At 47.1% G+C, this 23,548-nt stretch overlaps 48 non-coding genes across 48 annotated transcripts; all 48 read right to left on the bottom strand.

The window, feature by feature from the left end:
- Window positions 1-504: 504 nt before the first annotated feature.
- On the bottom strand, window positions 505-578 carry TRNAI-AAU (transfer RNA isoleucine (anticodon AAU)). Its single transcript has one exon. It is a non-coding gene; the product is annotated as a tRNA-Ile (tRNA).
- Window positions 579-699: 121 nt separating this feature from the next.
- Window positions 700-771, bottom strand: TRNAD-GUC (transfer RNA aspartic acid (anticodon GUC)). Its single transcript has one exon. It is a non-coding gene; the product is annotated as a tRNA-Asp (tRNA).
- Window positions 772-1,453: 682 nt separating this feature from the next.
- On the bottom strand, window positions 1,454-1,527 carry TRNAI-AAU (transfer RNA isoleucine (anticodon AAU)). Its single transcript has one exon. It is a non-coding gene; the product is annotated as a tRNA-Ile (tRNA).
- Window positions 1,528-1,648: 121 nt separating this feature from the next.
- Window positions 1,649-1,720, bottom strand: TRNAD-GUC (transfer RNA aspartic acid (anticodon GUC)). The gene has a single exon. It is a non-coding gene; the product is annotated as a tRNA-Asp (tRNA).
- A 682-nt stretch (window positions 1,721-2,402) lies between these two features.
- Window positions 2,403-2,476, bottom strand: TRNAI-AAU (transfer RNA isoleucine (anticodon AAU)). The gene has a single exon. It is a non-coding gene; the product is annotated as a tRNA-Ile (tRNA).
- Window positions 2,477-2,597: 121 nt separating this feature from the next.
- Window positions 2,598-2,669, bottom strand: TRNAD-GUC (transfer RNA aspartic acid (anticodon GUC)). Its single transcript has one exon. It is a non-coding gene; the product is annotated as a tRNA-Asp (tRNA).
- A 682-nt stretch (window positions 2,670-3,351) lies between these two features.
- On the bottom strand, window positions 3,352-3,425 carry TRNAI-AAU (transfer RNA isoleucine (anticodon AAU)). Its single transcript has one exon. It is a non-coding gene; the product is annotated as a tRNA-Ile (tRNA).
- A 121-nt stretch (window positions 3,426-3,546) lies between these two features.
- On the bottom strand, window positions 3,547-3,618 carry TRNAD-GUC (transfer RNA aspartic acid (anticodon GUC)). The gene has a single exon. It is a non-coding gene; the product is annotated as a tRNA-Asp (tRNA).
- A 682-nt stretch (window positions 3,619-4,300) lies between these two features.
- On the bottom strand, window positions 4,301-4,374 carry TRNAI-AAU (transfer RNA isoleucine (anticodon AAU)). Its single transcript has one exon. It is a non-coding gene; the product is annotated as a tRNA-Ile (tRNA).
- A 121-nt stretch (window positions 4,375-4,495) lies between these two features.
- Window positions 4,496-4,567, bottom strand: TRNAD-GUC (transfer RNA aspartic acid (anticodon GUC)). Its single transcript has one exon. It is a non-coding gene; the product is annotated as a tRNA-Asp (tRNA).
- Window positions 4,568-5,249: 682 nt separating this feature from the next.
- Window positions 5,250-5,323, bottom strand: TRNAI-AAU (transfer RNA isoleucine (anticodon AAU)). The gene has a single exon. It is a non-coding gene; the product is annotated as a tRNA-Ile (tRNA).
- Window positions 5,324-5,444: 121 nt separating this feature from the next.
- TRNAD-GUC (transfer RNA aspartic acid (anticodon GUC)) lies at window positions 5,445-5,516 on the bottom strand. The gene has a single exon. It is a non-coding gene; the product is annotated as a tRNA-Asp (tRNA).
- Window positions 5,517-6,198: 682 nt separating this feature from the next.
- TRNAI-AAU (transfer RNA isoleucine (anticodon AAU)) lies at window positions 6,199-6,272 on the bottom strand. The gene has a single exon. It is a non-coding gene; the product is annotated as a tRNA-Ile (tRNA).
- Window positions 6,273-6,393: 121 nt separating this feature from the next.
- Window positions 6,394-6,465, bottom strand: TRNAD-GUC (transfer RNA aspartic acid (anticodon GUC)). Its single transcript has one exon. It is a non-coding gene; the product is annotated as a tRNA-Asp (tRNA).
- A 682-nt stretch (window positions 6,466-7,147) lies between these two features.
- TRNAI-AAU (transfer RNA isoleucine (anticodon AAU)) lies at window positions 7,148-7,221 on the bottom strand. The gene has a single exon. It is a non-coding gene; the product is annotated as a tRNA-Ile (tRNA).
- A 121-nt stretch (window positions 7,222-7,342) lies between these two features.
- On the bottom strand, window positions 7,343-7,414 carry TRNAD-GUC (transfer RNA aspartic acid (anticodon GUC)). The gene has a single exon. It is a non-coding gene; the product is annotated as a tRNA-Asp (tRNA).
- A 682-nt stretch (window positions 7,415-8,096) lies between these two features.
- TRNAI-AAU (transfer RNA isoleucine (anticodon AAU)) lies at window positions 8,097-8,170 on the bottom strand. Its single transcript has one exon. It is a non-coding gene; the product is annotated as a tRNA-Ile (tRNA).
- Window positions 8,171-8,291: 121 nt separating this feature from the next.
- On the bottom strand, window positions 8,292-8,363 carry TRNAD-GUC (transfer RNA aspartic acid (anticodon GUC)). Its single transcript has one exon. It is a non-coding gene; the product is annotated as a tRNA-Asp (tRNA).
- A 682-nt stretch (window positions 8,364-9,045) lies between these two features.
- On the bottom strand, window positions 9,046-9,119 carry TRNAI-AAU (transfer RNA isoleucine (anticodon AAU)). Its single transcript has one exon. It is a non-coding gene; the product is annotated as a tRNA-Ile (tRNA).
- Window positions 9,120-9,240: 121 nt separating this feature from the next.
- On the bottom strand, window positions 9,241-9,312 carry TRNAD-GUC (transfer RNA aspartic acid (anticodon GUC)). Its single transcript has one exon. It is a non-coding gene; the product is annotated as a tRNA-Asp (tRNA).
- Window positions 9,313-9,994: 682 nt separating this feature from the next.
- On the bottom strand, window positions 9,995-10,068 carry TRNAI-AAU (transfer RNA isoleucine (anticodon AAU)). Its single transcript has one exon. It is a non-coding gene; the product is annotated as a tRNA-Ile (tRNA).
- A 121-nt stretch (window positions 10,069-10,189) lies between these two features.
- On the bottom strand, window positions 10,190-10,261 carry TRNAD-GUC (transfer RNA aspartic acid (anticodon GUC)). Its single transcript has one exon. It is a non-coding gene; the product is annotated as a tRNA-Asp (tRNA).
- A 682-nt stretch (window positions 10,262-10,943) lies between these two features.
- On the bottom strand, window positions 10,944-11,017 carry TRNAI-AAU (transfer RNA isoleucine (anticodon AAU)). Its single transcript has one exon. It is a non-coding gene; the product is annotated as a tRNA-Ile (tRNA).
- A 121-nt stretch (window positions 11,018-11,138) lies between these two features.
- Window positions 11,139-11,210, bottom strand: TRNAD-GUC (transfer RNA aspartic acid (anticodon GUC)). Its single transcript has one exon. It is a non-coding gene; the product is annotated as a tRNA-Asp (tRNA).
- Window positions 11,211-11,892: 682 nt separating this feature from the next.
- TRNAI-AAU (transfer RNA isoleucine (anticodon AAU)) lies at window positions 11,893-11,966 on the bottom strand. The gene has a single exon. It is a non-coding gene; the product is annotated as a tRNA-Ile (tRNA).
- A 121-nt stretch (window positions 11,967-12,087) lies between these two features.
- On the bottom strand, window positions 12,088-12,159 carry TRNAD-GUC (transfer RNA aspartic acid (anticodon GUC)). The gene has a single exon. It is a non-coding gene; the product is annotated as a tRNA-Asp (tRNA).
- A 684-nt stretch (window positions 12,160-12,843) lies between these two features.
- Window positions 12,844-12,917, bottom strand: TRNAI-AAU (transfer RNA isoleucine (anticodon AAU)). Its single transcript has one exon. It is a non-coding gene; the product is annotated as a tRNA-Ile (tRNA).
- A 121-nt stretch (window positions 12,918-13,038) lies between these two features.
- On the bottom strand, window positions 13,039-13,110 carry TRNAD-GUC (transfer RNA aspartic acid (anticodon GUC)). The gene has a single exon. It is a non-coding gene; the product is annotated as a tRNA-Asp (tRNA).
- Window positions 13,111-13,792: 682 nt separating this feature from the next.
- TRNAI-AAU (transfer RNA isoleucine (anticodon AAU)) lies at window positions 13,793-13,866 on the bottom strand. The gene has a single exon. It is a non-coding gene; the product is annotated as a tRNA-Ile (tRNA).
- A 441-nt stretch (window positions 13,867-14,307) lies between these two features.
- Window positions 14,308-14,379, bottom strand: TRNAD-GUC (transfer RNA aspartic acid (anticodon GUC)). The gene has a single exon. It is a non-coding gene; the product is annotated as a tRNA-Asp (tRNA).
- A 682-nt stretch (window positions 14,380-15,061) lies between these two features.
- Window positions 15,062-15,135, bottom strand: TRNAI-AAU (transfer RNA isoleucine (anticodon AAU)). The gene has a single exon. It is a non-coding gene; the product is annotated as a tRNA-Ile (tRNA).
- Window positions 15,136-15,256: 121 nt separating this feature from the next.
- Window positions 15,257-15,328, bottom strand: TRNAD-GUC (transfer RNA aspartic acid (anticodon GUC)). Its single transcript has one exon. It is a non-coding gene; the product is annotated as a tRNA-Asp (tRNA).
- A 682-nt stretch (window positions 15,329-16,010) lies between these two features.
- On the bottom strand, window positions 16,011-16,084 carry TRNAI-AAU (transfer RNA isoleucine (anticodon AAU)). Its single transcript has one exon. It is a non-coding gene; the product is annotated as a tRNA-Ile (tRNA).
- Window positions 16,085-16,205: 121 nt separating this feature from the next.
- Window positions 16,206-16,277, bottom strand: TRNAD-GUC (transfer RNA aspartic acid (anticodon GUC)). The gene has a single exon. It is a non-coding gene; the product is annotated as a tRNA-Asp (tRNA).
- A 682-nt stretch (window positions 16,278-16,959) lies between these two features.
- Window positions 16,960-17,033, bottom strand: TRNAI-AAU (transfer RNA isoleucine (anticodon AAU)). The gene has a single exon. It is a non-coding gene; the product is annotated as a tRNA-Ile (tRNA).
- A 121-nt stretch (window positions 17,034-17,154) lies between these two features.
- TRNAD-GUC (transfer RNA aspartic acid (anticodon GUC)) lies at window positions 17,155-17,226 on the bottom strand. The gene has a single exon. It is a non-coding gene; the product is annotated as a tRNA-Asp (tRNA).
- Window positions 17,227-17,908: 682 nt separating this feature from the next.
- Window positions 17,909-17,982, bottom strand: TRNAI-AAU (transfer RNA isoleucine (anticodon AAU)). Its single transcript has one exon. It is a non-coding gene; the product is annotated as a tRNA-Ile (tRNA).
- Window positions 17,983-18,103: 121 nt separating this feature from the next.
- Window positions 18,104-18,175, bottom strand: TRNAD-GUC (transfer RNA aspartic acid (anticodon GUC)). The gene has a single exon. It is a non-coding gene; the product is annotated as a tRNA-Asp (tRNA).
- A 682-nt stretch (window positions 18,176-18,857) lies between these two features.
- TRNAI-AAU (transfer RNA isoleucine (anticodon AAU)) lies at window positions 18,858-18,931 on the bottom strand. The gene has a single exon. It is a non-coding gene; the product is annotated as a tRNA-Ile (tRNA).
- Window positions 18,932-19,052: 121 nt separating this feature from the next.
- On the bottom strand, window positions 19,053-19,124 carry TRNAD-GUC (transfer RNA aspartic acid (anticodon GUC)). The gene has a single exon. It is a non-coding gene; the product is annotated as a tRNA-Asp (tRNA).
- A 682-nt stretch (window positions 19,125-19,806) lies between these two features.
- Window positions 19,807-19,880, bottom strand: TRNAI-AAU (transfer RNA isoleucine (anticodon AAU)). Its single transcript has one exon. It is a non-coding gene; the product is annotated as a tRNA-Ile (tRNA).
- Window positions 19,881-20,001: 121 nt separating this feature from the next.
- Window positions 20,002-20,073, bottom strand: TRNAD-GUC (transfer RNA aspartic acid (anticodon GUC)). Its single transcript has one exon. It is a non-coding gene; the product is annotated as a tRNA-Asp (tRNA).
- A 682-nt stretch (window positions 20,074-20,755) lies between these two features.
- Window positions 20,756-20,829, bottom strand: TRNAI-AAU (transfer RNA isoleucine (anticodon AAU)). Its single transcript has one exon. It is a non-coding gene; the product is annotated as a tRNA-Ile (tRNA).
- Window positions 20,830-20,950: 121 nt separating this feature from the next.
- TRNAD-GUC (transfer RNA aspartic acid (anticodon GUC)) lies at window positions 20,951-21,022 on the bottom strand. The gene has a single exon. It is a non-coding gene; the product is annotated as a tRNA-Asp (tRNA).
- A 682-nt stretch (window positions 21,023-21,704) lies between these two features.
- Window positions 21,705-21,778, bottom strand: TRNAI-AAU (transfer RNA isoleucine (anticodon AAU)). Its single transcript has one exon. It is a non-coding gene; the product is annotated as a tRNA-Ile (tRNA).
- Window positions 21,779-21,899: 121 nt separating this feature from the next.
- TRNAD-GUC (transfer RNA aspartic acid (anticodon GUC)) lies at window positions 21,900-21,971 on the bottom strand. The gene has a single exon. It is a non-coding gene; the product is annotated as a tRNA-Asp (tRNA).
- A 682-nt stretch (window positions 21,972-22,653) lies between these two features.
- On the bottom strand, window positions 22,654-22,727 carry TRNAI-AAU (transfer RNA isoleucine (anticodon AAU)). Its single transcript has one exon. It is a non-coding gene; the product is annotated as a tRNA-Ile (tRNA).
- Window positions 22,728-22,848: 121 nt separating this feature from the next.
- TRNAD-GUC (transfer RNA aspartic acid (anticodon GUC)) lies at window positions 22,849-22,920 on the bottom strand. The gene has a single exon. It is a non-coding gene; the product is annotated as a tRNA-Asp (tRNA).
- Between the last annotated feature and the right edge of the window lie 628 nt (window positions 22,921-23,548).

Raw genomic sequence — 23,548 nt, 5'->3', positions numbered from 1 at the left:
CCAGTAGCCAATTACAACTAGTAGTGATTTGTTTCCATAAATCCTGAAATGATCTTTTTGCTCACTACCTTTCCTAACGGTCACCGAGGCCACATTCTGTCCTGAATGTGGCCTCTAGGGTTTGTTTGGTTTTGCTTTTGGGTAGAGGTTATTCTGTGAAATAGATTGTGTTTCAATTTTGTGTTAGGTGCAAAAGACAAGCAACGGTATTTCCATACAGCTGAAAGGAGAGCAGCAGTATTGCTGGGAAAGAAAAAGCAGTTGGCAAAGTTGTATGCAAAGTAGGTAACTGTTTTTGCATGCCATGTAAAAGGACATTTCCAATGAGGGGGGAGTGCGATTTCATCTCCTTGAAACCATGACAACAGTCCTGGGTGTACAGAGGGCTCGCTGCCTTTAGCAGAGTCAACTGATGGAAAGAGGGTCAGTGATCTCCAGTGCAGAAGCAACGACTGCTTTCACAGTGCCCAGACAGGCAGAGTGAAAAGTCTAAGCGCACACCTGTGGCCCGTACGGGGATCGAACCCGCGACCTTGGCGTTATTAGCACCACGCTCTAACCAACTGAGCTAACCGGCCATGGCACTGTGAGTCTCCACCACCAGCAAGGGGGCTGGAAAATGTTAGTGAAAGGGCTGAACAAACGTTATTCCTAGGCTAGACACATGGAGATAAACAAAGTTTAAGAAGCAAAAGCTGCCTCCCCGTCAGGGAATTGAACCCCGGTCTCCCGCGTGACAGGCGGGGATACTGACCACTATACTAACGAGGATAACCCTGGGCTTTGTCCTCTCAAGAACACAGAGATGGACAAAACCAACCAACTAGCAAATTCAAAGGCTACTCTTCAAAAGCACCTCCCACAGTCTTTCCAGTTCAGGTTTCCTTTAAACTGTATCTTCAGTCACAGAAGTAGGGCAGTAGTGCTTTCCATGTAGCCAGGCTGGAATCCAGTAGCCAATTACAACTAGTAGTGATTTGTTTCCATAAATCCTGAAATGATCTTTTTGCTCACTACCTTTCCTAACGGTCACCGAGGCCACATTCTGTCCTGAATGTGGCCTCTAGGGTTTGTTTGGTTTTGCTTTTGGGTAGAGGTTATTCTGTGAAATAGATTGTGTTTCAATTTTGTGTTAGGCGCAAAAGACAAGCAACGGTATTTCCATACAGCTGAAAGGAGAGCAGCAGTATTGCTGGGAAAGAAAAAGCAGTTGGCAAAGTTGTATGCAAAGTAGGTAACTGTTTTTGCATGCCATGTAAAAGGACATTTCCAATGAGGGGGGAGTGCGATTTAATCTCCTTGAAACCATGACAACAGTCCTGGGTGTACAGAGGGCTCGCTGCCTTTAGCAGAGTCAACTGATGGAAAGAGGGTCAGTGATCTCCAGTGCAGAAGCAACGACTGCTTTCACAGTGCCCAGACAGGCAGAGTGAAAAGTCTAAGCGCACACCTGTGGCCCGTACGGGGATCGAACCCGCGACCTTGGCGTTATTAGCACCACGCTCTAACCAACTGAGCTAACCGGCCATGGCACTGTGAGTCTCCACCACCAGCAAGGGGGCTGGAAAATGTTAGTGAAAGGGCTGAACAAACGTTATTCCTAGGCTAGACACATGGAGATAAACAAAGTTTAAGAAGCAAAAGCTGCCTCCCCGTCGGGGAATTGAACCCCGGTCTCCCGCGTGACAGGCGGGGATACTGACCACTATACTAACGAGGATAACCCTGGGCTTTGTCCTCTCAAGAACACAGAGATGGACAAAACCAACCAACTAGCAAATTCAAAGGCTACTCTTCAAAAGCACCTCCCACAGTCTTTCCAGTTCAGGTTTCCTTTAAACTGTATCTTCAGTCACAGAAGTAGGGCAGTAGTGCTTTCCATGTAGCCAGGCTGGAATCCAGTAGCCAATTACAACTAGTAGTGATTTGTTTCCATAAATCCTGAAATGATCTTTTTGCTCACTACCTTTCCTAACGGTCACCGAGGCCACATTCTGTCCTGAATGTGGCCTCTAGGGTTTGTTTGGTTTTGCTTTTGGGTAGAGGTTATTCTGTGAAATAGATTGTGTTTCAATTTTGTGTTAGGTGCAAAAGACAAGCAACGGTATTTCCATACAGCTGAAAGGAGAGCAGCAGTATTGCTGGGAAAGAAAAAGCAGTTGGCAAAGTTGTATGCAAAGTAGGTAACTGTTTTTGCATGCCATGTAAAAGGACATTTCCAATGAGGGGGGAGTGCGATTTCATCTCCTTGAAACCATGACAACAGTCCTGGGTGTACAGAGGGCTCGCTGCCTTTAGCAGAGTCAACTGATGGAAAGAGGGTCAGTGATCTCCAGTGCAGAAGCAACGACTGCTTTCACAGTGCCCAGACAGGCAGAGTGAAAAGTCTAAGCGCACACCTGTGGCCCGTACGGGGATCGAACCCGCGACCTTGGCGTTATTAGCACCACGCTCTAACCAACTGAGCTAACCGGCCATGGCACTGTGAGTCTCCACCACCAGCAAGGGGGCTGGAAAATGTTAGTGAAAGGGCTGAACAAACGTTATTCCTAGGCTAGACACATGGAGATAAACAAAGTTTAAGAAGCAAAAGCTGCCTCCCCGTCGGGGAATTGAACCCCGGTCTCCCGCGTGACAGGCGGGGATACTGACCACTATACTAACGAGGATAACCCTGGGCTTTGTCCTCTCAAGAACACAGAGATGGACAAAACCAACCAACTAGCAAATTCAAAGGCTACTCTTCAAAAGCACCTCCCACAGTCTTTCCAGTTCAGGTTTCCTTTAAACTGTATCTTCAGTCACAGAAGTAGGGCAGTAGTGCTTTCCATGTAGCCAGGCTGGAATCCAGTAGCCAATTACAACTAGTAGTGATTTGTTTCCATAAATCCTGAAATGATCTTTTTGCTCACTACCTTTCCTAACGGTCACCGAGGCCACATTCTGTCCTGAATGTGGCCTCTAGGGTTTGTTTGGTTTTGCTTTTGGGTAGAGGTTATTCTGTGAAATAGATTGTGTTTCAATTTTGTGTTAGGTGCAAAAGACAAGCAACGGTATTTCCATACAGCTGAAAGGAGAGCAGCAGTATTGCTGGGAAAGAAAAAGCAGTTGGCAAAGTTGTATGCAAAGTAGGTAACTGTTTTTGCATGCCATGTAAAAGGACATTTCCAATGAGGGGGGAGTGCGATTTCATCTCCTTGAAACCATGACAACAGTCCTGGGTGTACAGAGGGCTCGCTGCCTTTAGCAGAGTCAACTGATGGAAAGAGGGTCAGTGATCTCCAGTGCAGAAGCAACGACTGCTTTCACAGTGCCCAGACAGGCAGAGTGAAAAGTCTAAGCGCACACCTGTGGCCCGTACGGGGATCGAACCCGCGACCTTGGCGTTATTAGCACCACGCTCTAACCAACTGAGCTAACCGGCCATGGCACTGTGAGTCTCCACCACCAGCAAGGGGGCTGGAAAATGTTAGTGAAAGGGCTGAACAAACGTTATTCCTAGGCTAGACACATGGAGATAAACAAAGTTTAAGAAGCAAAAGCTGCCTCCCCGTCGGGGAATTGAACCCCGGTCTCCCGCGTGACAGGCGGGGATACTGACCACTATACTAACGAGGATAACCCTGGGCTTTGTCCTCTCAAGAACACAGAGATGGACAAAACCAACCAACTAGCAAATTCAAAGGCTACTCTTCAAAAGCACCTCCCACAGTCTTTCCAGTTCAGGTTTCCTTTAAACTGTATCTTCAGTCACAGAAGTAGGGCAGTAGTGCTTTCCATGTAGCCAGGCTGGAATCCAGTAGCCAATTACAACTAGTAGTGATTTGTTTCCATAAATCCTGAAATGATCTTTTTGCTCACTACCTTTCCTAACGGTCACCGAGGCCACATTCTGTCCTGAATGTGGCCTCTAGGGTTTGTTTGGTTTTGCTTTTGGGTAGAGGTTATTCTGTGAAATAGATTGTGTTTCAATTTTGTGTTAGGTGCAAAAGACAAGCAACGGTATTTCCATACAGCTGAAAGGAGAGCAGCAGTATTGCTGGGAAAGAAAAAGCAGTTGGCAAAGTTGTATGCAAAGTAGGTAACTGTTTTTGCATGCCATGTAAAAGGACATTTCCAATGAGGGGGGAGTGCGATTTCATCTCCTTGAAACCATGACAACAGTCCTGGGTGTACAGAGGGCTCGCTGCCTTTAGCAGAGTCAACTGATGGAAAGAGGGTCAGTGATCTCCAGTGCAGAAGCAACGACTGCTTTCACAGTGCCCAGACAGGCAGAGTGAAAAGTCTAAGCGCACACCTGTGGCCCGTACGGGGATCGAACCCGCGACCTTGGCGTTATTAGCACCACGCTCTAACCAACTGAGCTAACCAGCCATGACACTGTGAGTCTCCACCACCAGCAAGGGGGCTGGAAAATGTTAGTGAAAGGGCTGAACAAACGTTATTCCTAGGCTAGACACATGGAGATAAACAAAGTTTAAGAAGCAAAAGCTGCCTCCCCGTCGGGGAATTGAACCCCGGTCTCCCGCGTGACAGGCGGGGATACTGACCACTATACTAACGAGGATAACGCTGGGCTTTGTCCTCTCAAGAACACAGAGATGGACAAAACCAACCAACTAGCAAATTCAAAGGCTACTCTTCAAAAGCACCTCCCACAGTCTTTCCAGTTCAGGTTTCCTTTAAACTGTATCTTCAGTCACAGAAGTAGGGCAGTAGTGCTTTCCATGTAGCCAGGCTGGAATCCAGTAGCCAATTACAACTAGTAGTGATTTGTTTCCATAAATCCTGAAATGATCTTTTTGCTCACTACCTTTCCTAACGGTCACCGAGGCCACATTCTGTCCTGAATGTGGCCTCTAGGGTTTGTTTGGTTTTGCTTTTGGGTAGAGGTTATTCTGTGAAATAGATTGTGTTTCAATTTTGTGTTAGGTGCAAAAGACAAGCAACGGTATTTCCATACAGCTGAAAGGAGAGCAGCAGTATTGCTGGGAAAGAAAAAGCAGTTGGCAAAGTTGTATGCAAAGTAGGTAACTGTTTTTGCATGCCATGTAAAAGGACATTTCCAATGAGGGGGGAGTGCGATTTCATCTCCCTGAAACCATGACAACAGTCCTGGGTGTACAGAGGGCTCGCTGCCTTTAGCAGAGTCAACTGATGGAAAGAGGGTCAGTGATCTCCAGTGCAGAAGCAACGACTGCTTTCACAGTGCCCAGACAGGCAGAGTGAAAAGTCTAAGCGCACACCTGTGGCCCGTACGGGGATCGAACCCACGACCTTGGCGTTATTAGCACCACGCTCTAACCAACTGAGCTAACCGGCCATGGCACTGTGAGTCTCCACCACCAGCAAGGGGGCTGGAAAATGTTAGTGAAAGGGCTGAACAAACGTTATTCCTAGGCTAGACACATGGAGATAAACAAAGTTTAAGAAGCAAAAGCTGCCTCCCCGTCGGGGAATTGAACCCCGGTCTCCCGCGTGACAGGCGGGGATACTGACCACTATACTAACGAGGATAACCCTGGGCTTTGTCCTCTCAAGAACACAGAGATGGACAAAACCAACCAACTAGCAAATTCAAAGGCTACTCTTCAAAAGCACCTCCCACAGTCTTTCCAGTTCAGGTTTCCTTTAAACTGTATCTTCAGTCACAGAAGTAGGGCAGTAGTGCTTTCCATGTAGCCAGGCTGGAATCCAGTAGCCAATTACAACTAGTAGTGATTTGTTTCCATAAATCCTGAAATGATCTTTTTGCTCACTACCTTTCCTAACGGTCACCGAGGCCACATTCTGTCCTGAATGTGGCCTCTAGGGTTTGTTTGGTTTTGCTTTTGGGTAGAGGTTATTCTGTGAAATAGATTGTGTTTCAATTTTGTGTTAGGTGCAAAAGACAAGCAACGGTATTTCCATACAGCTGAAAGGAGAGCAGCAGTATTGCTGGGAAAGAAAAAGCAGTTGGCAAAGTTGTATGCAAAGTAGGTAACTGTTTTTGCATGCCATGTAAAAGGACATTTCCAATGAGGGGGGAGTGCGATTTCATCTCCTTGAAACCATGACAACAGTCCTGGGTGTACAGAGGGCTCGCTGCCTTTAGCAGAGTCAACTGATGGAAAGAGGGTCAGTGATCTCCAGTGCAGAAGCAACGACTGCTTTCACAGTGCCCAGACAGGCAGAGTGAAAAGTCTAAGCGCACACCTGTGGCCCGTACGGGGATCGAACCCGCAACCTTGGCGTTATTAGCACCACGCTCTAACCAACTGAGCTAACCGGCCATGGCACTGTGAGTCTCCACCACCAGCAAGGGGGCTGGAAAATGTTAGTGAAAGGGCTGAACAAACGTTATTCCTAGGCTAGACACATAGAGATAAACAAAGTTTAAGAAGCAAAAGCTGCCTCCCCGTCGGGGAATTGAACCCCGGTCTCCCGCGTGACAGGCGGGGATACTGACCACTATACTAACGAGGATAACCCTGGGCTTTGTCCTCTCAAGAACACAGAGATGGACAAAACCAACCAACTAGCAAATTCAAAGGCTACTCTTCAAAAGCACCTCCCACAGTCTTTCCAGTTCAGGTTTCCTTTAAACTGTATCTTCAGTCACAGAAGTAGGGCAGTAGTGCTTTCCATGTAGCCAGGCTGGAATCCAGTAGCCAATTACAACTAGTAGTGATTTGTTTCCATAAATCCTGAAATGATCTTTTTGCTCACTACCTTTCCTAACGGTCACCGAGGCCACATTCTGTCCTGAATGTGGCCTCTAGGGTTTGTTTGGTTTTGCTTTTGGGTAGAGGTTATTCTGTGAAATAGATTGTGTTTCAATTTTGTGTTAGGTGCAAAAGACAAGCAACGGTATTTCCATACAGCTGAAAGGAGAGCAGCAGTATTGCTGGGAAAGAAAAAGCAGTTGGCAAAGTTGTATGCAAAGTAGGTAACTGTTTTTGCATGCCATGTAAAAGGACATTTCCAATGAGGGGGGAGTGCGATTTCATCTCCTTGAAACCATGACAACAGTCCTGGGTGTACAGAGGGCTCGCTGCCTTTAGCAGAGTCAACTGATGGAAAGAGGGTCAGTGATCTCCAGTGCAGAAGCAACGACTGCTTTCACAGTGCCCAGACAGGCAGAGTGAAAAGTCTAAGCGCACACCTGTGGCCCGTACGGGGATCGAACCCGCGACCTTGGCGTTATTAGCACCACGCTCTAACCAACTGAGCTAACCGGCCATGGCACTGTGAGTCTCCACCACCAGCAAGGGGGCTGGAAAATGTTAGTGAAAGGGCTGAACAAACGTTATTCCTAGGCTAGACACATGGAGATAAACAAAGTTTAAGAAGCAAAAGCTGCCTCCCCGTCGGGGAATTGAACCCCGGTCTCCCGCGTGACAGGCGGGGATACTGACCACTATACTAACGAGGATAACCCTGGGCTTTGTCCTCTCAAGAACACAGAGATGGACAAAACCAACCAACTAGCAAATTCAAAGGCTACTCTTCAAAAGCACCTCCCACAGTCTTTCCAGTTCAGGTTTCCTTTAAACTGTATCTTCAGTCACAGAAGTAGGGCAGTAGTGCTTTCCATGTAGCCAGGCTGGAATCCAGTAGCCAATTACAACTAGTAGTGATTTGTTTCCATAAATCCTGAAATGATCTTTTTGCTCACTACCTTTCCTAACGGTCACCGAGGCCACATTCTGTCCTGAATGTGGCCTCTAGGGTTTGTTTGGTTTTGCTTTTGGGTAGAGGTTATTCTGTGAAATAGATTGTGTTTCAATTTTGTGTTAGGTGCAAAAGACAAGCAACGGTATTTCCATACAGCTGAAAGGAGAGCAGCAGTATTGCTGGGAAAGAAAAAGCAGTTGGCAAAGTTGTATGCAAAGTAGGTAACTGTTTTTGCATGCCATGTAAAAGGACATTTCCAATGAGGGGGGAGTGCGATTTCATCTCCTTGAAACCATGACAACAGTCCTGGGTGTACAGAGGGCTCGCTGCCTTTAGCAGAGTCAACTGATGGAAAGAGGGTCAGTGATCTCCAGTGCAGAAGCAACGACTGCTTTCACAGTGCCCAGACAGGCAGAGTGAAAAGTCTAAGCGCACACCTGTGGCCCGTACGGGGATCGAACCCGCGACCTTGGCATTATTAGCACCACGCTCTAACCAACTGAGCTAACCGGCCATGGCACTGTGAGTCTCCACCACCAGCAAGGGGGCTGGAAAATGTTAGTGAAAGGGCTGAACAAACGTTATTCCTAGGCTAGACACATGGAGATAAACAAAGTTTAAGAAGCAAAAGCTGCCTCCCCGTCGGGGAATTGAACCCCGGTCTCCCGCGTGACAGGCGGGGATACTGACCACTATACTAACGAGGATAACCCTGGGCTTTGTCCTCTCAAGAACACAGAGATGGACAAAACCAACCAACTAGCAAATTCAAAGGCTACTCTTCAAAAGCACCTCCCACAGTCTTTCCAGTTCAGGTTTCCTTTAAACTGTATCTTCAGTCACAGAAGTAGGGCAGTAGTGCTTTCCATGTAGCCAGGCTGGAATCCAGTAGCCAATTACAACTAGTAGTGATTTGTTTCCATAAATCCTGAAATGATCTTTTTGCTCACTACCTTTCCTAACGGTCACCGAGGCCACATTCTGTCCTGAATGTGGCCTCTAGGGTTTGTTTGGTTTTGCTTTTGGGTAGAGGTTATTCTGTGAAATAGATTGTGTTTCAATTTTGTGTTAGGTGCAAAAGACAAGCAACGGTATTTCCATACAGCTGAAAGGAGAGCAGCAGTATTGCTGGGAAAGAAAAAGCAGTTGGCAAAGTTGTATGCAAAGTAGGTAACTGTTTTTGCATGCCATGTAAAAGGACATTTCCAATGAGGGGGGAGTGCGATTTCATCTCCTTGAAACCATGACAACAGTCCTGGGTGTACAGAGGGCTCGCTGCCTTTAGCAGAGTCAACTGATGGAAAGAGGGTCAGTGATCTCCAGTGCAGAAGCAACGACTGCTTTCACAGTGCCCAGACAGGCAGAGTGAAAAGTCTAAGCGCACACCTGTGGCCCGTACGGGGATCGAACCCGCGACCTTGGCGTTATTAGCACCACGCTCTAACCAACTGAGCTAACCGGCCATGGCACTGTGAGTCTCCACCACCAGCAAGGGGGCTGGAAAATGTTAGTGAAAGGGCTGAACAAACGTTATTCCTAGGCTAGACACATGGAGATAAACAAAGTTTAAGAAGCAAAAGCTGCCTCCCCGTCGGGGAATTGAACCCCGGTCTCCCGCGTGACAGGCGGGGATACTGACCACTATACTAACGAGGATAACCCTGGGCTTTGTCCTCTCAAGAACACAGAGATGGACAAAACCAACCAACTAGCAAATTCAAAGGCTACTCTTCAAAAGCACCTCCCACAGTCTTTCCAGTTCAGGTTTCCTTTAAACTGTATCTTCAGTCACAGAAGTAGGGCAGTAGTGCTTTCCATGTAGCCAGGCTGGAATCCAGTAGCCAATTACAACTAGTAGTGATTTGTTTCCATAAATCCTGAAATGATCTTTTTGCTCACTACCTTTCCTAACGGTCACCGAGGCCACATTCTGTCCTGAATGTGGCCTCTAGGGTTTGTTTGGTTTTGCTTTTGGGTAGAGGTTATTCTGTGAAATAGATTGTGTTTCAATTTTGTGTTAGGTGCAAAAGACAAGCAACGGTATTTCCATACAGCTGAAAGGAGAGCAGCAGTATTGCTGGGAAAGAAAAAGCAGTTGGCAAAGTTGTATGCAAAGTAGGTAACTGTTTTTGCATGCCATGTAAAAGGACATTTCCAATGAGGGGGGAGTGCGATTTCATCTCCTTGAAACCATGACAACAGTCCTGGGTGTACAGAGGGCTCGCTGCCTTTAGCAGAGTCAACTGATGGAAAGAGGGTCAGTGATCTCCAGTGCAGAAGCAACGACTGCTTTCACAGTGCCCAGACAGGCAGAGTGAAAAGTCTAAGCGCACACCTGTGGCCCGTACGGGGATCGAACCCGCGACCTTGGCGTTATTAGCACCACGCTCTAACCAACTGAGCTAACCGGCCATGGCACTGTGAGTCTCCACCACCAGCAAGGGGGCTGGAAAATGTTAGTGAAAGGGCTGAACAAACGTTATTCCTAGGCTAGACACATGGAGATAAACAAAGTTTAAGAAGCAAAAGCTGCCTCCCCGTCGGGGAATTGAACCCCGGTCTCCCGCGTGACAGGCGGGGATACTGACCACTATACTAACGAGGATAACCCTGGGCTTTGTCCTCTCAAGAACACAGAGATGGACAAAACCAACCAACTAGCAAATTCAAAGGCTACTCTTCAAAAGCACCTCCCACAGTCTTTCCAGTTCAGGTTTCCTTTAAACTGTATCTTCAGTCACAGAAGTAGGGCAGTAGTGCTTTCCATGTAGCCAGGCTGGAATCCAGTAGCCAATTACAACTAGTAGTGATTTGTTTCCATAAATCCTGAAATGATCTTTTTGCTCACTACCTTTCCTAACGGTCACCGAGGCCACATTCTGTCCTGAATGTGGCCTCTAGGGTTTGTTTGGTTTTGCTTTTGGGTAGAGGTTATTCTGTGAAATAGATTGTGTTTCAATTTTGTGTTAGGTGCAAAAGACAAGCAACGGTATTTCCATACAGCTGAAAGGAGAGCAGCAGTATTGCTGGGAAAGAAAAAGCAGTTGGCAAAGTTGTATGCAAAGTAGGTAACTGTTTTTGCATGCCATGTAAAAGGACATTTCCAATGAGGGGGGAGTGCGATTTCATCTCCTTGAAACCATGACAACAGTCCTGGGTGTACAGAGGGCTCGCTGCCTTTAGCAGAGTCAACTGATGGAAAGAGGGTCAGTGATCTCCAGTGCAGAAGCAACGACTGCTTTCACAGTGCCCAGACAGGCAGAGTGAAAAGTCTAAGCGCACACCTGTGGCCCGTACGGGGATCGAACCCGCGACCTTGGCGTTATTAGCACCACGCTCTAACCAACTGAGCTAACCGGCCATGGCACTGTGAGTCTCCACCACCAGCAAGGGGGCTGGAAAATGTTAGTGAAAGGGCTGAACAAACGTTATTCCTAGGCTAGACACATGGAGATAAACAAAGTTTAAGAAGCAAAAGCTGCCTCCCCGTCGGGGAATTGAACCCCGGTCTCCCGCGTGACAGGCGGGGATACTGACCACTATACTAACGAGGATAACCCTGGGCTTTGTCCTCTCAAGAACACAGAGATGGACAAAACCAACCAACTAGCAAATTCAAAGGCTACTCTTCAAAAGCACCTCCCACAGTCTTTCCAGTTCAGGTTTCCTTTAAACTGTATCTTCAGTCACAGAAGTAGGGCAGTAGTGCTTTCCATGTAGCCAGGCTGGAATCCAGTAGCCAATTACAACTAGTAGTGATTTGTTTCCATAAATCCTGAAATGATCTTTTTGCTCACTACCTTTCCTAACGGTCACCGAGGCCACATTCTGTCCTGAATGTGGCCTCTAGGGTTTGTTTGGTTTTGCTTTTGGGTAGAGGTTATTCTGTGAAATAGATTGTGTTTCAATTTTGTGTTAGGTGCAAAAGACAAGCAACGGTATTTCCATACAGCTGAAAGGAGAGCAGCAGTATTGCTGGGAAAGAAAAAGCAGTTGGCAAAGTTGTATGCAAAGTAGGTAACTGTTTTTGCATGCCATGTAAAAGGACATTTCCAATGAGGGGGGAGTGCGATTTCATCTCCTTGAAACCATGACAACAGTCATGGGTGTACAGAGGGCTCGCTGCCTTTAGCAGAGTCAACTGATGGAAAGAGGGTCAGTGATCTCCAGTGCAGAAGCAACGACTGCTTTCACAGTGCCCAGACAGGCAGAGTGAAAAGTCTAAGCGCACACCTGTGGCCCGTACGGGGATCGAACCCGCGACCTTGGCGTTATTAGCACCACGCTCTAACCAACTGAGCTAACCGGCCATGGCACTGTGAGTCTCCACCACCAGCAAGGGGGCTGGAAAATGTTAGTGAAAGGGCTGAACAAACGTTATTCCTAGGCTAGACACATGGAGATAAACAAAGTTTAAGAAGCAAAAGCTGCCTCCCCGTCGGGGAATTGAACCCCGGTCTCCCGCGTGACAGGCGGGGATACTGACCACTATACTAACGAGGATAACCCTGGGCTTTGTCCTCTCAAGAACACAGAGATGGAAAAAAAACCAACCAACTAGCAAATTCAAAGGCTACTCTTCAAAAGCACCTCCCACAGTCTTTCCAGTTCAGGTTTCCTTTAAACTGTATCTTCAGTCACAGAAGTAGGGCAGTAGTGCTTTCCATGTAGCCAGGCTGGAATCCAGTAGCCAATTACAACTAGTAGTGATTTGTTTCCATAAATCCTGAAATGATCTTTTTGCTCACTACCTTTCCTAACGGTCACCGAGGCCACATTCTGTCCTGAATGTGGCCTCTAGGGTTTGTTTGGTTTTGCTTTTGGGTAGAGGTTATTCTGTGAAATAGATTGTGTTTCAATTTTGTGTTAGGTGCAAAAGACAAGCAACGGTATTTCCATACAGCTGAAAGGAGAGCAGCAGTATTGCTGGGAAAGAAAAAGCAGTTGGCAAAGTTGTATGCAAAGTAGGTAACTGTTTTTGCATGCCATGTAAAAGGACATTTCCAATGAGGGGGGAGTGCGATTTCATCTCCTTGAAACCATGACAACAGTCCTGGGTGTACAGAGGGCTCGCTGCCTTTAGCAGAGTCAACTGATGGAAAGAGGGTCAGTGATCTCCAGTGCAGAAGCAACGACTGCTTTCACAGTGCCCAGACAGGCAGAGTGAAAAGTCTAAGCGCACACCTGTGGCCCGTACGGGGATCGAACCCGCGACCTTGGCGTTATTAGCACCACGCTCTAACCAACTGAGCTAACCGGCCATGGCACTGTGAGTCTCCACCACCAGCAAGGGGGCTGGAAAATGTTAGTGAAAGGGCTGAACAAACGTTATTCCTAGGCTAGACACATGGAGATAAACAAAGTTTAAGAAGCAAAAGCTGCCTCCCCGTCGGGGAATTGAACCCCGGTCTCCCGCGTGACAGGCGGGGATACTGACCACTATACTAACGAGGATAACCCTGGGCTTTGTCCTCTCAAGAACACAGAGATGGACAAAACCAACCAACTAGCAAATTCAAAGGCTACTCTTCAAAAGCACCTCCCACAGTCTTTCCAGTTCAGGTTTCCTTTAAACTGTATCTTCAGTCACAGAAGTAGGGCAGTAGTGCTTTCCATGTAGCCAGGCTGGAATCCAGTAGCCAATTACAACTAGTAGTGATTTGTTTCCATAAATCCTGAAATGATCTTTTTGCTCACTACCTTTCCTAACGGTCACCGAGGCCACATTCTGTCCTGAATGTGGCCTCTAGGGTTTGTTTGGTTTTGCTTTTGGGTAGAGGTTATTCTGTGAAATAGATTGTGTTTCAATTTTGTGTTAGGTGCAAAAGACAAGCAACGGTATTTCCATACAGCTGAAAGGAGAGCAGCAGTATTGCTGGGAAAGAAAAAGCAGTTGGCAAAGTTGTATGCAAAGTAGGTAACTGTTTTTGCATGCCATGTAAAAGGACATTTCCAATGAGGGGGGAGTGCGATTTCATCTCCTTGAAACCATGACAACAGTCCTGGGTGTACAGAGGGCTCGCTGCCTTTAGCAGAGTCAACTGATGGAAAGAGGGTCAGTGATCTCCAGTGCAGAAGCAACGACTGCTTTCACAGTGCCCAGACAGGCAGAGTGAAAAGTCTAAGCGCACACCTGTGGCCCGTACAGGGATCGAACCCGCAACCTTGGCGTTATTAGCACCACGCTCTAACCAACTGAGCTAACCGGCCATGGCACTGTGAGTCTCCACCACCAGCAAGGGGGCTGGAAAATGTTAGTGAAAGGGCTGAACAAACGTTATTCCTAGGCTAGACACATGGAGATAAACAAAGTTTAAAGGGGAACTGAAGAGAGAGGTATATGGAGGCTGTCATGTTTATTTCCTTTTAGACAATACCAGTTTCCTGGCACCCCTGCTGATCCTCTGCCTCTAATACTATTAGCCATAGCCCCTGAACAAGCATGCAGCAGATCAGGTGTTTCAGTGGTTCAGACTTATAAGTCTGATCTGACTAGACTAGCTGCATGCTTGTTTCTGGTTTTAATCAGATACTACTGCAGAGAAATAGACCAGCAGGGCTGCCAGGCAACTGGTATTGATTAAAAGGAAATAAACATGACAGCCTCCATATACCTCTCTCTTCAGTTCCCCTTTAAGAAGCAAAAGCTGCCTCCCCGTCGGGGAATTGAACCCCGGTCTCCCGCGTGACAGGCGGGGATACTGACCACTATACTAACGAGGATAACCCTGGGCTTTGTCCTCTCAAGAACACAGAGATGGACAAAACCAACCAACTAGCAAATTCAAAGGCTACTCTTCAAAAGCACCTCCCACAGTCTTTCCAGTTCAGGTTTCCTTTAAACTGTATCTTCAGTCACAGAAGTAGGGCAGTAGTGCTTTCCATGTAGCCAGGCTGGAATCCAGTAGCCAATTACAACTAGTAGTGATTTGTTTCCATAAATCCTGAAATGATCTTTTTGCTCACTACCTTTCCTAACGGTCACCGAGGCCACATTCTGTCCTGAATGTGGCCTCTAGGGTTTGTTTGGTTTTGCTTTTGGGTAGAGGTTATTCTGTGAAATAGATTGTGTTTCAATTTTGTGTTAGGTGCAAAAGACAAGCAACGGTATTTCCATACAGCTGAAAGGAGAGCAGCAGTATTGCTGGGAAAGAAAAAGCAGTTGGCAAAGTTGTATGCAAAGTAGGTAACTGTTTTTGCATGCCATGTAAAAGGACATTTCCAATGAGGGGGGAGTGCGATTTCATTTCCTTGAAACCATGACAACAGTCCTGGGTGTACAGAGGGCTCGCTGCCTTTAGCAGAGTCAACTGATGGAAAGAGGGTCAGTGATCTCCAGTGCAGAAGCAACGACTGCTTTCACAGTGCCCAGACAGGCAGAGTGAAAAGTCTAAGCGCACACCTGTGGCCCGTACGGGGATCGAACCCGCAACCTTGGCGTTATTAGCACCACGCTCTAACCAACTGAGCTAACCGGCCATGGCACTGTGAGTCTCCACCACCAGCAAGGGGGCTGGAAAATGTTAGTGAAAGGGCTGAACAAACGTTATTCCTAGGCTAGACACATGGAGATAAACAAAGTTTAAGAAGCAAAAGCTGCCTCCCCGTCGGGGAATTGAACCCCGGTCTCCCGCGTGACAGGCGGGGATACTGACCACTATACTAACGAGGATAACCCTGGGCTTTGTCCTCTCAAGAACACAGAGATGGACAAAACCAACCAACTAGCAAATTCAAAGGCTACTCTTCAAAAGCACCTCCCACAGTCTTTCCAGTTCAGGTTTCCTTTAAACTGTATCTTCAGTCACAGAAGTAGGGCAGTAGTGCTTTCCATGTAGCCAGGCTGGAATCCAGTAGCCAATTACAACTAGTAGTGATTTGTTTCCATAAATCCTGAAATGATCTTTTTGCTCACTACCTTTCCTAACGGTCACCGAGGCCACATTCTGTCCTGAATGTGGCCTCTAGGGTTTGTTTGGTTTTGCTTTTGGGTAGAGGTTATTCTGTGAAATAGATTGTGTTTCAATTTTGTGTTAGGTGCAAAAGACAAGCAACGGTATTTCCATACAGCTGAAAGGAGAGCAGCAGTATTGCTGGGAAAGAAAAAGCAGTTGGCAAAGTTGTATGCAAAGTAGGTAACTGTTTTTGCATGCCATGTAAAAGGACATTTCCAATGAGGGGGGAGTGCGATTTCATCTCCTTGAAACCATGACAACAGTCCTGGGTGTACAGAGGGCTCGCTGCCTTTAGCAGAGTCAACTGATGGAAAGAGGGTCAGTGATCTCCAGTGCAGAAGCAACGACTGCTTTCACAGTGCCCAGACAGGCAGAGTGAAAAGTCTAAGCGCACACCTGTGGCCCGTACGGGGATCGAACCCGCAACCTTGGCGTTATTAGCACCACGCTCTAACCAACTGAGCTAACCGGCCATGGCACTGTGAGTCTCCACCACCAGCAAGGGGGCTGGAAAATGTTAGTGAAAGGGCTGAACAAACGTTATTCCTAGGCTAGACACATGGAGATAAACAAAGTTTAAGAAGCAAAAGCTGCCTCCCCGTCGGGGAATTGAACCCCGGTCTCCCGCGTGACAGGCGGGGATACTGACCACTATACTAACGAGGATAACCCTGGGCTTTGTCCTCTCAAGAACACAGAGATGGACAAAACCAACCAACTAGCAAATTCAAAGGCTACTCTTCAAAAGCACCTCCCACAGTCTTTCCAGTTCAGGTTTCCTTTAAACTGTATCTTCAGTCACAGAAGTAGGGCAGTAGTGCTTTCCATGTAGCCAGGCTGGAATCCAGTAGCCAATTACAACTAGTAGTGATTTGTTTCCATAAATCCTGAAATGATCTTTTTGCTCACTACCTTTCCTAACGGTCACCGAGGCCACATTCTGTCCTGAATGTGGCCTCTAGGGTTTGTTTGGTTTTGCTTTTGGGTAGAGGTTATTCTGTGAAATAGATTGTGTTTCAATTTTGTGTTAGGTGCAAAAGACAAGCAACGGTATTTCCATACAGCTGAAAGGAGAGCAGCAGTATTGCTGGGAAAGAAAAAGCAGTTGGCAAAGTTGTATGCAAAGTAGGTAACTGTTTTTGCATGCCATGTAAAAGGACATTTCCAATGAGGGGGGAGTGCGATTTCATCTCCTTGAAACCATGACAACAGTCCTGGGTGTACAGAGGGCTCGCTGCCTTTAGCAGAGTCAACTGATGGAAAGAGGGTCAGTGATCTCCAGTGCAGAAGCAACGACTGCTTTCACAGTGCCCAGACAGGCAGAGTGAAAAGTCTAAGCGCACACCTGTGGCCCGTACGGGGATCGAACCCGCGACCTTGGCGTTATTAGCACCACGCTCTAACCAACTGAGCTAACCGGCCATGGCACTGTGAGTCTCCACCACCAGCAAGGGGGCTGGAAAATGTTAGTGAAAGGGCTGAACAAACGTTATTCCTAGGCTAGACACATGGAGATAAACAAAGTTTAAGAAGCAAAAGCTGCCTCCCCGTCGGGGAATTGAACCCCGGTCTCCCGCGTGACAGGCGGGGATACTGACCACTATACTAACGAGGATAACCCTGGGCTTTGTCCTCTCAAGAACACAGAGATGGACAAAACCAACCAACTAGCAAATTCAAAGGCTACTCTTCAAAAGCACCTCCCACAGTCTTTCCAGTTCAGGTTTCCTTTAAACTGTATCTTCAGTCACAGAAGTAGGGCAGTAGTGCTTTCCATGTAGCCAGGCTGGAATCCAGTAGCCAATTACAACTAGTAGTGATTTGTTTCCATAAATCCTGAAATGATCTTTTTGCTCACTACCTTTCCTAACGGTCACCGAGGCCACATTCTGTCCTGAATGTGGCCTCTAGGGTTTGTTTGGTTTTGCTTTTGGGTAGAGGTTATTCTGTGAAATAGATTGTGTTTCAATTTTGTGTTAGGTGCAAAAGACAAGCAACGGTATTTCCATACAGCTGAAAGGAGAGCAGCAGTATTGCTGGGAAAGAAAAAGCAGTTGGCAAAGTTGTATGCAAAGTAGGTAACTGTTTTTGCATGCCATGTAAAAGGACATTTCCAATGAGGGGGGAGTGCGATTTCATCTCCTTGAAACCATGACAACAGTCCTGGGTGTACAGAGGGCTCGCTGCCTTTAGCAGAGTCAACTGATGGAAAGAGGGTCAGTGATCTCCAGTGCAGAAGCAACGACTGCTTTCACAGTGCCCAGACAGGCAGAGTGAAAAGTCTAAGCGCACACCTGTGGCCCGTACGGGGATCGAACCCGCGACCTTGGCGTTATTAGCACCACGCTCTAACCAACTGAGCTAACCGGCCATGGCACTGTGAGTCTCCACCACCAGCAAGGGGGCTGGAAAATGTTAGTGAAAGGGCTGAACAAACGTTATTCCTAGGCTAGACACATGGAGATAAACAAAGTTTAAGAAGCAAAAGCTGCCTCTCCGTCGGGGAATTGAACCCCGGTCTCCCGCGTGACAGGCGGGGATACTGACCACTATACTAACGAGGATAACCCTGGGCTTTGTCCTCTCAAGAACACAGAGATGGACAAAACCAACCAACTAGCAAATTCAAAGGCTACTCTTCAAAAGCACCTCCCACAGTCTTTCCAGTTCAGGTTTCCTTTAAACTGTATCTTCAGTCACAGAAGTAGGGCAGTAGTGCTTTCCATGTAGCCAGGCTGGAATCCAGTAGCCAATTACAACTAGTAGTGATTTGTTTCCATAAATCCTGAAATGATCTTTTTGCTCACTACCTTTCCTAACGGTCACCGAGGCCACATTCTGTCCTGAATGTGGCCTCTAGGGTTTGTTTGGTTTTGCTTTTGGGTAGAGGTTATTCTGTGAAATAGATTGTGTTTCAATTTTGTGTTAGGTGCAAAAGACAAGCAACGGTATTTCCATACAGCTGAAAGGAGAGCAGCAGTATTGCTGGGAAAGAAAAAGCAGTTGGCAAAGTTGTATGCAAAGTAGGTAACTGTTTTTGCATGCCATGTAAAAGGACATTTCCAATGAGGGGGGAGTGCGATTTCATCTCCTTGAAACAATGACAACAGTCCTGGGTGTACAGAGGGCTCGCTGCCTTTAGCAGAGTCAACTGATGGAAAGAGGGTCAGTGATCTCCAGTGCAGAAGCAACGACTGCTTTCACAGTGCCCAGACAGGCAGAGTGAAAAGTCTAAGCGCACACCTGTGGCCCGTACGGGGATCAAACCCGCGACCTTGGCGTTATTAGCACCACGCTCTAACCAACTGAGCTAACCGGCCATGGCACTGTGAGTCTCCACCACCAGCAAGGGGGCTGGAAAATGTTAGTGAAAGGGCTGAACAAACGTTATTCCTAGGCTAGACACATGGAGATAAACAAAGTTTAAGAAGCAAAAGCTGCCTCCCCGTCGGGGAATTGAACCCCGGTCTCCCGCGTGACAGGCGGGGATACTGACCACTATACTAACGAGGATAACCCTGGGCTTTGTCCTCTCAAGAACACAGAGATGGACAAAACCAACCAACTAGCAAATTCAAAGGCTACTCTTCAAAAGCACCTCCCACAGTCTTTCCAGTTCAGGTTTCCTTTAAACTGTATCTTCAGTCACAGAAGTAGGGCAGTAGTGCTTTCCATGTAGCCAGGCTGGAATCCAGTAGCCAATTACAACTAGTAGTGATTTGTTTCCATAAATCCTGAAATGATCTTTTTGCTCACTACCTTTCCTAACGGTCACCGAGGCCACATTCTGTCCTGAATGTGGCCTCTAGGGTTTGTTTGGTTTTGCTTTTGGGTAGAGGTTATTCTGTGAAATAGATTGTGTTTCAATTTTGTGTTAGGTGCAAAAGACAAGCAACGGTATTTCCATACAGCTGAAAGGAGAGCAGCAGTATTGCTGGGAAAGAAAAAGCAGTTGGCAAAGTTGTATGCAAAGTAGGTAACTGTTTTTGCATGCCATGTAAAAGGACATTTCCAATGAGGGGGGAGTGCGATTTCATCTCCTTGAAACCATGACAACAGTCATGGGTGTACAGAGGGCTCGCTGCCTTTAGCAGAGTCAACTGATGGAAAGAGGGTCAGTGATCTCCAGTGCAGAAGCAACGACTGCTTTCACAGTGCCCAGACAGGCAGAGTGAAAAGTCTAAGCACACACCTGTGGCCCGTACGGGGATCGAACCCGCGACCTTGGCGTTATTAGCACCACGCTCTAACCAACTGAGCTAACCGGCCATGGCACTGTGAGTCTCCACCACCAGCAAGGGGGCTGGAAAATGTTAGTGAAAGGGCTGAACAAACGTTATTCCTAGGCTAGACACATGGAGATAAACAAAGTTTAAGAAGCAAAAGCTGCCTCCCCGTCGGGGAATTGAACCCCGGTCTCCCGCGTGACAGGCGGGGATACTGACCACTATACTAACGAGGATAACCCTGGGCTTTGTCCTCTCAAGAACACAGAGATGGACAAAACCAACCAACTAGCAAATTCAAAGGCTACTCTTCAAAAGCACCTCCCACAGTCTTTCCAGTTCAGGTTTCCTTTAAACTGTATCTTCAGTCACAGAAGTAGGGCAGTAGTGCTTTCCATGTAGCCAGGCTGGAATCCAGTAGCCAATTACAACTAGTAGTGATTTGTTTCCATAAATCCTGAAATGATCTTTTTGCTCACTACCTTTCCTAACGGTCACCGAGGCCACATTCTGTCCTGAATGTGGCCTCTAGGGTTTGTTTGGTTTTGCTTTTGGGTAGAGGTTATTCTGTGAAATAGATTGTGTTTCAATTTTGTGTTAGGTGCAAAAGACAAGCAACGGTATTTCCATACAGCTGAAAGGAGAGCAGCAGTATTGCTGGGAAAGAAAAAGCAGTTGGCAAAGTTGTATGCAAAGTAGGTAACTGTTTTTGCATGCCATGTAAAAGGACATTTCCAATGAGGGGGGAGTGCGATTTCATCTCCTTGAAACCATGACAACAGTCCTGGGTGTACAGAGGGCTCGCTGCCTTTAGCAGAGTCAACTGATGGAAAGAGGGTCAGTGATCTCCAGTGCAGAAGCAACGACTGCTTTCACAGTGCCCAGACAGGCAGAGTGAAAAGTCTAAGCACACACCTGTGGCCCGTACGGGGATCGAACCCGCGACCTTGGCGTTATTAGCACCACGCTCTAACCAACTGAGCTAACCGGCCATGGCACTGTGAGTCTCCACCACCAGCAAGGGGGCTGGAAAATGTTAGTGAAAGGGCTGAACAAACGTTATTCCTAGGCTAGACACATGGAGATAAACAAAGTTTAAGAAGCAAAAGCTGCCTCCCCGTCGGGGAATTGAACCCCGGTCTCCCGCGTGACAGGCGGGGATACTGACCACTATACTAACGAGGATAACCCTGGGCTTTGTCCTCTCAAGAACACAGAGATGGACAAAACCAACCAACTAGCAAATTCAAAGGCTACTCTTCAAAAGCACCTCCCACAGTCTTTCCAGTTCAGGTTTCCTTTAAACTGTATCTTCAGTCACAGAAGTAGGGCAGTAGTGCTTTCCATGTAGCCAGGCTGGAATCCAGTAGCCAATTACAACTAGTAGTGATTTGTTTCCATAAATCCTGAAATGATCTTTTTGCTCACTACCTTTCCTAACGGTCACCGAGGCCACATTCTGTCCTGAATGTGGCCTCTAGGGTTTGTTTGGTTTTGCTTTTGGGTAGAGGTTATTCTGTGAAATAGATTGTGTTTCAATTTTGTGTTAGGTGCAAAAGACAAGCAACGGTATTTCCATACAGCTGAAAGGAGAGCAGCAGTATTGCTGGGAAAGAAAAAGCAGTTGGCAAAGTTGTATGCAAAGTAGGTAACTGTTTTTGCATGCCATGTAAAAGGACATTTCCAATGAGGGGGGAGTGCGATTTCATCTCCTTGAAACCATGACAACAGTCCTGGGTGTACAGAGGGCTCGCTGCCTTTAGCAGAGTCAACTGATGGAAAGAGGGTCAGTGATCTCCAGTGCAGAAGCAACGACTGCTTTCACAGTGCCCAGACAGGCAGAGTGAAAAGTCTAAGCGCACACCTGTGGCCCGTACGGGGATCGAACCCGCGACCTTGGCGTTATTAGCACCACGCACTAACCAACTGAGCTAACCAGCCATGGCACTGCGAATCTCCACCACCAGCAAGGGGGCTGGAAAATGTTAGTGAAAGGGCTGAACAAACGTTATTCCTAGGCTAGACACATGGAGATAAACAAAGTTTAAGAAGCAAAAGCTGCCTCCCCGTCGGGGAATTGAACCCCGGTCTCCCGCGTGACAGGCGGGGATACTGACCACTATACTAACGAGGATAACCCTGGGCTTTGTCCTCTCAAGAACACAGAGATGGACAAAACCAACCAACTAGCAAATTCAAAGGCTACTCTTCAAAAGCACCTCCCACAGTCTTTCCAGTTCAGGTTTCCTTTAAACTGTATCTTCAGTCACAGAAGTAGGGCAGTAGTGCTTTCCATGTAGCCAGGCTGGAATCCAGTAGCCAATTACAACTAGTAGTAATTTGTTTCCATAAATCCTGAAATGATCTTTTTGCTCACTACCTTTCCTAACGGTCACCGAGGCCACATTCTGTCCTGAATGTGGCCTCTAGGGTTTGTTTGGTTTTGCTTTTGGGTAGAGGTTATTCTGTGAAATAGATTGTGTTTCAATTTTGTGTTAGGTGCAAAAGACAAGCAACGGTATTTCCATACAGCTGAAAGGAGAGCAGCAGTATTGCTGGGAAAGAAAAAGCAGTTGGCAAAGTTGTATGCAAAGTAGGTAACTGTTTTTGCATGCCATGTAAAAGGACATTTCCAATGAGGGGGGAGTGCGATTTCATCTCCTTGAAACCATGACAACAGTCCTGGGTGTACAGAGGGCTCGCTGCCTTTAGCAGAGTCAACTGATGGAAAGAGGGTCAGTGATCTCCAGTGCAGAAGCAACGACTGCTTTCACAGTGCCCAGACAGGCAGAGTGAAAAGTCTAAGCGCACACCTGTGGCCCGTACGGGGATCGAACCCACGACCTTGGCGTTATTAGCACCACGCTCTAACCAACTGAGCTAACCGGCCATGGCACTGTGAGTCTCCACCACCAGCAAGGGGGCTGGAAAATGTTAGTGAAAGGGCTGAACAAACATTATTCCTAGGCTAGACACATGGAGATAAACAAAGTTTAAGAAGCAAAAGCTGCCTCCCCGTCGGGGAATTGAACCCCGGTCTCCCGCGTGACAGGCGGGGATACTGACCACTATACTAACGAGGATAACCCTGGGCTTTGTCCTCTCAAGAACACAGAGATGGACAAAACCAACCAACTAGCAAATTCAAAGGCTACTCTTCAAAAGCACCTCCCACAGTCTTTCCAGTTCAGGTTTCCTTTAAACTGTATCTTCAGTCACAGAAGTAGGGCAGTAGTGCTTTCCATGTAGCCAGGCTGGAATCCAGTAGCCAATTACAACTAGTAGTGATTTGTTTCCATAAATCCTGAAATGATCTTTTTGCTCACTACCTTTCCTAACGGTCACCGAGGCCACATTCTGTCCTGAATGTGGCCTCTAGGGTTTGTTTGGTTTTGCTTTTGGGTAGAGGTTATTCTGTGAAATAGATTGTGTTTCAATTTTGTGTTAGGTGCAAAAGACAAGCAACGGTATTTCCATACAGCTGAAAGGAGAGCAGCAGTATTGCTGGGAAAGAAAAAGCAGTTGGCAAAGTTGTATGCAAAGTAGGTAACTGTTTTTGCATGCCATGTAAAAGGACATTTCCAATGAGGGGGGAGTGCGATTTCATCTCCTTGAAACCATGACAACAGTCCTGGGTGTACAGAGGGCTCGCTGCCTTTAGCAGAGTCAACTGATGGAAAGAGGGTCATTGATCTCCAGTGCAGAAGCAAC

This window comes from Hyperolius riggenbachi, chromosome 2 (genome assembly GCF_040937935.1).
Source record: "Hyperolius riggenbachi isolate aHypRig1 chromosome 2, aHypRig1.pri, whole genome shotgun sequence".
NCBI lineage: Eukaryota > Metazoa > Chordata > Amphibia > Anura > Hyperoliidae > Hyperolius > Hyperolius riggenbachi.
The sequence above is the reverse complement of the archived record's forward strand: the minus strand, read 5'-3'. Positions and strand labels throughout refer to the sequence as shown.